Source organism: Bidens hawaiensis, unplaced genomic scaffold (assembly GCF_021521415.1).
Source record: "Bidens hawaiensis isolate Kalapana, Puna unplaced genomic scaffold, B.hawaiensis_p1.1 tig00030699_1, whole genome shotgun sequence".
Lineage (NCBI taxonomy): Eukaryota > Viridiplantae > Streptophyta > Magnoliopsida > Asterales > Asteraceae > Bidens > Bidens hawaiensis.
In genome coordinates this window covers 254,565-261,394 of record NW_027495124.1, presented here as the reverse complement: position 1 = coordinate 261,394, position 6,830 = coordinate 254,565, and the positions used below count along the sequence as shown (strand labels likewise).

Here is a 6,830-nt window from a genome sequence, read left to right as displayed (position 1 = left end):
CATTGTCAACAATGAATTAATTTATAGCTAGGTGTTGTTATTTACACATTTAATAGAGAAAAATATAGAAGTGAATGTGGAAGAGTAGACGTGGATTAGGAAATATAGAAAATTAGACAGAGAAAATGAGGTGCAAAGTTACATTATGGGTGTCAAGAAGTACACACTAATTATAAGTTGCAGCTAATTCTGTTATATATTACATTTCATGATCGTTACTAGACATTCTTTTGTAACGCTTTTTTACTATATAACATTTGATTACATAACTACATATTACTATATATATAAACATCCCACTCATATATCACATTCATGATCATTATTAGACACTCTTGTGTAACACATTTTACATCTAATTTTCAAATTCTAGTTAATATAACATTTAAACACCTCCTAGTCTCCTACTCATTATAGTAACCAATACATATATAGCCAACATAACAAAAGGCACATCAGTAACACAACACAAGGAACATAAACCATTAAGCTTGATCATAAATGCAACTTAACCACAAAACATTTGATACCAGGTACAACACATAAATAACACAACACAAGAACATCAAAATAATAATATAACGTACGACACATATCATAACTTCAATTCTACCACACTTAAAGAACACAAACACAACATTTAAAGCTAGCTAGCCGCCATCTCTAATCATCAGAAGCTCCAGATACAATCCAGCTCCGTGGGCCCCGGCTTCTGCTTATCCACCGTCCAGTTCTCGCTCCGAACTATTAACATATTCACTCGTTTCTCCGCCGTGCACGGCCGCCGGAGCCACCGTGGAGTAAAAGAACGGCAGCTGAAGATTCTCTTGTAGTGTCCTTAAACTTGGAAATGATGAAGTCAGCGGCTCCGGTGGCGGGAAGTCAAAGAGGGTTGTTGAGGCTGTGGAGAAACAGGGCACGTGCTCTTTTGAGGCCGTGTTGCTGTCGTATGAGAAGCTTTCGTGTTCAGTTGTGTAAGCTGATGTGGCGGAGGCGTAGAGGGACGAGTCGAGAGTAGTGGTGGGAGGGAGCTTGAAACTGTTGATGATGAGCTGGCACCTCCAGGGTACCATTTTTTGCCTACAGTACCGGTAACAGCAGGTCCGGCAGCACTCTTCTTAAATAACCTCGATATCACCCATTCGTCCTAAAAAAACAAAAGAATTATTATTATTATTATTATTATTATTATTATTATTGGACCATGTCAAAAATGCACTAAAAGAGTAAACCCCTAACTTTGTTATTAATTTTGGTAGCAAATAAAAGTCACTTAGATACATGAAATCGAATGGTAAATTGTAGCTTTTACTTGATGACTTTAAACCCTAACTTTATTATTTTTGTGAAAAGGTAAAATCAACTTGATACATGCTATCAGACGAGATAAGTTAAATCATAGCTTTTATCAACGGATGACATTAAAAACTAAGGTTTCTAAGATACCCGGAAATAAAAAGTTGTAAGACCGTCAATATTTCTGCTAATCAACGAGATCGGTTATATGTGACCGAAATGATATTAAACCCTATAGTATAGTTTAGTTAATACTAGTGACCACCTAAAATGTAAGAAAAAGGGTAAAAGTAACCCTTCAAAGACATCAATAACATGAAGTTATAATCATTAAAACTTATGGTTTATTTCATGAATCTTTAATAGCTTTTACCAGTATGTACAGCCTACAAAGAATACCTTTAATAATTAGAACAAACACCAAATAGCTGTTTTTACCGTTAAATTTCCTGCATTAAATTCCCACTTTAACCAAAAACCCTAACAAAAACACAACATGCAAAAGTCAAAACCCATACCTTTGAGCTTTTTGACAAGAAATGGTATGCAAATTTGCCTTCAAGACGGTATTCATGCATCACCCAATTACTCTTTTCGCCTTTAGGAGCTCTTCCACGGTAGAACACTAGTGTTTTCTTCATACCCACAAGTGCTGATGTCTTTGAGCTGTAGATCTCCCGGTCTTTTCCTGTGGCTTTCCAGTACCCGGCCTCGGTTGCCCGGTTTGTCCGCAACCCAGTCGGGTACTTTCGGTCACGGAGACTGAAAAAGTACCATTCCTTTTCACCCATCTTTGCTCTTTCTGTGTTTCAAGAAAACCAATACCCTAATAATATTATTATCACTCTTCATAAAACCACATTTCAAATATAAAATATAGACTCACTTCTTACATCTAATCCCACACCATTTTAAATGCGCTTAGTTAGAGGTGGACAACTATTTTGACCAAAAAAATTTTAAAAGTTTGACCGTCTATAATTAGAACGACAGTATAGATACTGTTAAAACGACGTTCTGAACGTTCTGACCAATAATTTCTAAAGTTTGACTTTTTTGGTCAAAACTACAGTCTAAATGTTTTGTAAGGCTGTTTGACGGTGTGAAATCAGACAGGGGTGGTGCAACTAATGACCTAATAAATATTAAGAAAACAAAAACCCTAAAATATTATTATCACTGTTCACAAGCCACATTTTAAATATTAAAGACTAATCATTAAAGTTCAACACAATATAATGTCACAACGGCCACCCAAATATTGTTTATGTCACAATAATTTTCAAAGTTAAACTTTTTAGGTTAAAACAAACGTCTAAGGATTTTTGAACGGTCGTTTGATGGTGTAAATCAGATAAGGCAAATAATATTAAAGACTAATCTATAAAGTTTAAGGTTTAAAGACAACATACGTGGAAGCTCCCAAGGTTCACATTTGTTAAGATCAACATCGGCGAATGCCCGGCCGGTGAAGTTCCGGTCAAGCACTTTCCTCAACAAGTAGCATGTGATGAGTTCTTCATCAGTGGGATGAAACCTAAACCCTGGTGGCAAACAAGCTCCATTGTTATGATCAAAATGTTGGTTGTAAGAGTCCATAGGGATATGTGTTTGGTGTTACAAAGAATGAGATGTGTAAATGTAGTGTATATATAGGGGTGAGAGTGAGGGTAGGGTGGATATATATCAATATATGTTATATAGAATCTAGATATTAATAATGTATATAAATAATATTTGTACCATATATCAATGAAGGTTAAAAAAACATATAAAAATGTAAAATATAGGGTTCTTTTTTCGTGTCTGAAACTCTGCCGTGGCTCTTATCATATCCATACGTGTTTAGAGAGAAAGTGTGTGTAAGTGTTAAGAGTATGCGTGCGTGTGAGAAATAAGTGTGCAGGGTATTTATCTTGTCAGTCAAGATAATAAAAGAGAAGGATGGGTAACAGACTAACAGTATAAGTTATGTATTTTATATTCTTGGTATTTGTTTCAATTTAGTACTTGGTCACAACATTTTTATTAAACTAATTAAGGTGGATCATGGATGTATGAATATGTAACGGGATCAGGTAAGTCGTAACTTGCACCAGACAAATAACGTTTAATATATACTTGATAATGTATTATTCTTTGAAGGTTAATTAGATTATATAAATTTGTTTGAACAACACATTAAATGACATTATGACATACAACAAACAATCTGAAAATCAGAAGAAGGTTTAAAAGTTTGATGGGAAAGTGAGTATGGGTAGGGGCCTTTTTATTTGCGAAATTCTGATGGAGTTGGTAGTGTATTTATAGTTTAATATTTTTTTGTTAAGTTTCATGTGCTATATATAATATAATTTATCTGGAATATATTCTATTGATATTATTTATATGATTATATCTTTCTTGTATACGTCTCATAAATTGTGTAGAAAACATTATTCCCACGTATTTAAGACGTATGCTCGATCAAGATTTCACTTCAACAAAGGTGGGTGGGTGGGGGGTTGGGAGTAAGCGGGTAATGCCATACGAGTATATATAATACCCACATCGTATTAGGATTACCAGTTGTGAATTGTTCAACGAGCGATGTTATTTTATGTATGCCAAAACTTTTTTTCATTCTCCTGTCTACTCCCTCTTGAAACAATAATGATTTTTAAAAAATTAACGTTTTGAAATACGATACCTCTGACGAATAATATCTTCATTGTATTTCGGGATGTCGACACGATAATTTTCCACGAGAACTTGTTGACCTCGTTCATGATCACGTGGCACGAATCTTTTTTAGATGTAGCCGTGTCTTCGTCTTCAAGTCGGTCGATGCTATTCTTGAAAAAAAAAACAAGTTGCTATCGCCTAAAGAGAGCATCTTCATCGTCATTGGTAAGAGGAAAGGACCCTACTCCAATGGTCATATTGACCCACACATTGACTACTTCAATCGGGTAGTATATATAACCAGAGATTGGGTACTCGATTTCAAATTGGCAAACTACTTCAAGGCGTTAGACTTCAAAGCAAGCCAAGATATCGAAAAGAGATACCATAACACTTCATCTATGCAACTTGGCCGAATGTAATAGAGAATTTAAGAAGATAATATGCCAAGTAGACAATGGACCACCAGGGCTAAACTAATGCAAGAAAATTTAGCAATCATATTTGTCGAACATCCTTGACTTGACCAGTCTATTTGCCTATTTAATTCAAAACCTTCCGACTTAAATTAGCTAGCAAAACAAGTGTATGAATTGCCAATCCAAATATTTCAATTTGTTCCGTTGAGCACTTTTGATATATGCTAGAGTCGGTTGTTGAGGGATAACTATTTTCCGCTTATAATAAGGGTCACTACAAAAGGTCATTTGTGTAATTAATTAAATTCAATGGTCTTTTAACATATAATACACGTGACAATTTTTTAGAAAACAAAACACCATTTCAAACATAGTTGCATCTTAACCCTACAAACATTAAGTTTAGATGAGTATTTACTATCTGTTTATACACATGTGGTTTGTATCTTTAATTTTTTATAACAATCAATCAATATTATTATATAAATAAAGGGGAAGAGGAGAGGGAGAGGGAGAGGGAGAGGGAGAGGGAGAGGGAGAGGGGATAACATTTATAATGCCTGATAAAAAATAATTAGTAAAAATTATAACTTTTTCTTTTTATGTCTATAGTCTTAAATTGTTTTATAATTTTCATATAAACACATATGTTTTGTCTGGTTATATAAATTCCAGCAAGCAAATTTCTTTATATGTTTCAAGTATTTAGCTATTTACCTACACATGTGTAGGCTACATATGTGTAATATTACATTTACAAAGTCTATTATATGTTATTAGTTTATAAAATAAACACATTGAAATCCATATAAATATTTTTCTTGAAACGTGAAATATTATATTATCTTTATATTAGAACTGTGTTTATAATTCATGTATAAGACAACAACATCATGATCAAAATAAGTGCATCTTTAATGGTGACGTTTACGGGTGTTTGCAGATGATGTGACGCCTATATAGAGGAGAGAGAGAGAGAGATTCGTCCAAAAGATTGTAAGTTGCTCTTATTTCAAGTTTTCGGACTAGAAATCTTAAGGTGACATAGTAATTGACATTTATTTATTTTTTCTATAATAATAAAACACCAAAGGATCATTAGTGAATTAACAACTCCATAATTTATAATTACTTAATCATAATAACTTTCGTTTAAATATTGATTTTTATATAAGTTACTAATTAGTTACATTATCGCACAAGGAATTGTAAGTGGCATTGTAACATTTATTTTTCTCCATGACAATAAAACATCAAAAGGATCATGTAATGACCAACAACTCCATAAATTATAATTAGACAGAATTACAAATTTTGTCCTTTAAAAAAAGCCAAAAACCGGTTCGTGTCCTTTTCTAAGTTTCCTTGCAGGCGGTGTACTTTAAACTTTTTTTTTCTACACGTTATGTCCTTTACGCTAACTGGGTTAGAAAAACACAGTTAAATGCCCTCACGTGAGGCGCATGTGAGAGCATTTTTGTCTTTTCACCTGTACCTGCAACTCCTTCTTCTTCTTCATTTTGCAGATCTTAAGCTTCTGTTTCTGTATCTAGGGTTTCACTCAAAAACAACAGGTTTCATCCTGAGTCGTGTACCTCCACTTTCCTCTTTCACCGGAAACCCACCACCACCACCACCAGCGATGGACTTCCGCCACCACGCCCCCGGCGGATCTCCTTCCTCCTCTTCCACCTCCTCCTCCTCCTCCCAAACCCACCACCGTAACGGCAACCACCAGATCCTCAACACCACTCTACTCTCCTCTTTAACCGCCTACAACGCCGTCTCTCTCTCCTTAACCTCCTCCGACCACTCCGGCTCCGGCGACGACAACCTCTGCAACTGGCTCTACGACACCTTCCTCTCCTCGGACCCAGACCTCCGTATTGTCGTCCTGTCCTTCATCCCTTTAATATCCGGCCTTTATTTATCCCGTATCCATTCAATTTCCCAAACCGTACCACCAATAACAACGAAGTGAAAGTACAATAATACCCCCCAAAAGAATGCACAGAGTAAGCCTAAGACACAGATTCTAGAGTGGTGTGATTTGTTAATCGTCTTTTCCATGTGATCGGATGATGGAGTCACCGGTGAACGGCGTCTCATCAGATCAACAGATCACAAACATAATAATAAGAGTTAACGGAATTGAATCTATGTGAAGCTAAATTGGTGAAATTAGGGCACGGAATTGACGGAATGCAGGTGGATCTCACAAGTCAAAATTAATCAGATCGAGTCAACGAGAGATTATGAGATGATGAAGTGAATGATGATACTTACAGGAGGATTTGATGGAGGCGATGAATGTGAATATGATGATTGATTGATGACGAATTGGGGTTTATGCATATATATATATAATATGTAATTTGAATGGATGAAGGAGAAGAAGGAGTTGCAGGTACAGGTGAAAAGACAAAAATGCCCTCACATGCGCCTCAC

At 35.4% G+C, this 6,830-nt stretch overlaps 1 pseudogene; it reads right to left on the bottom strand.

Annotated features, from left to right (window-relative positions):
* Positions 1–480: 480 nt before the first annotated feature.
* Positions 481–2,898, bottom strand: LOC143580856 (protein CUP-SHAPED COTYLEDON 2-like; annotated as a pseudogene).
* Between the last annotated feature and the right edge of the window lie 3,932 nt (positions 2,899–6,830).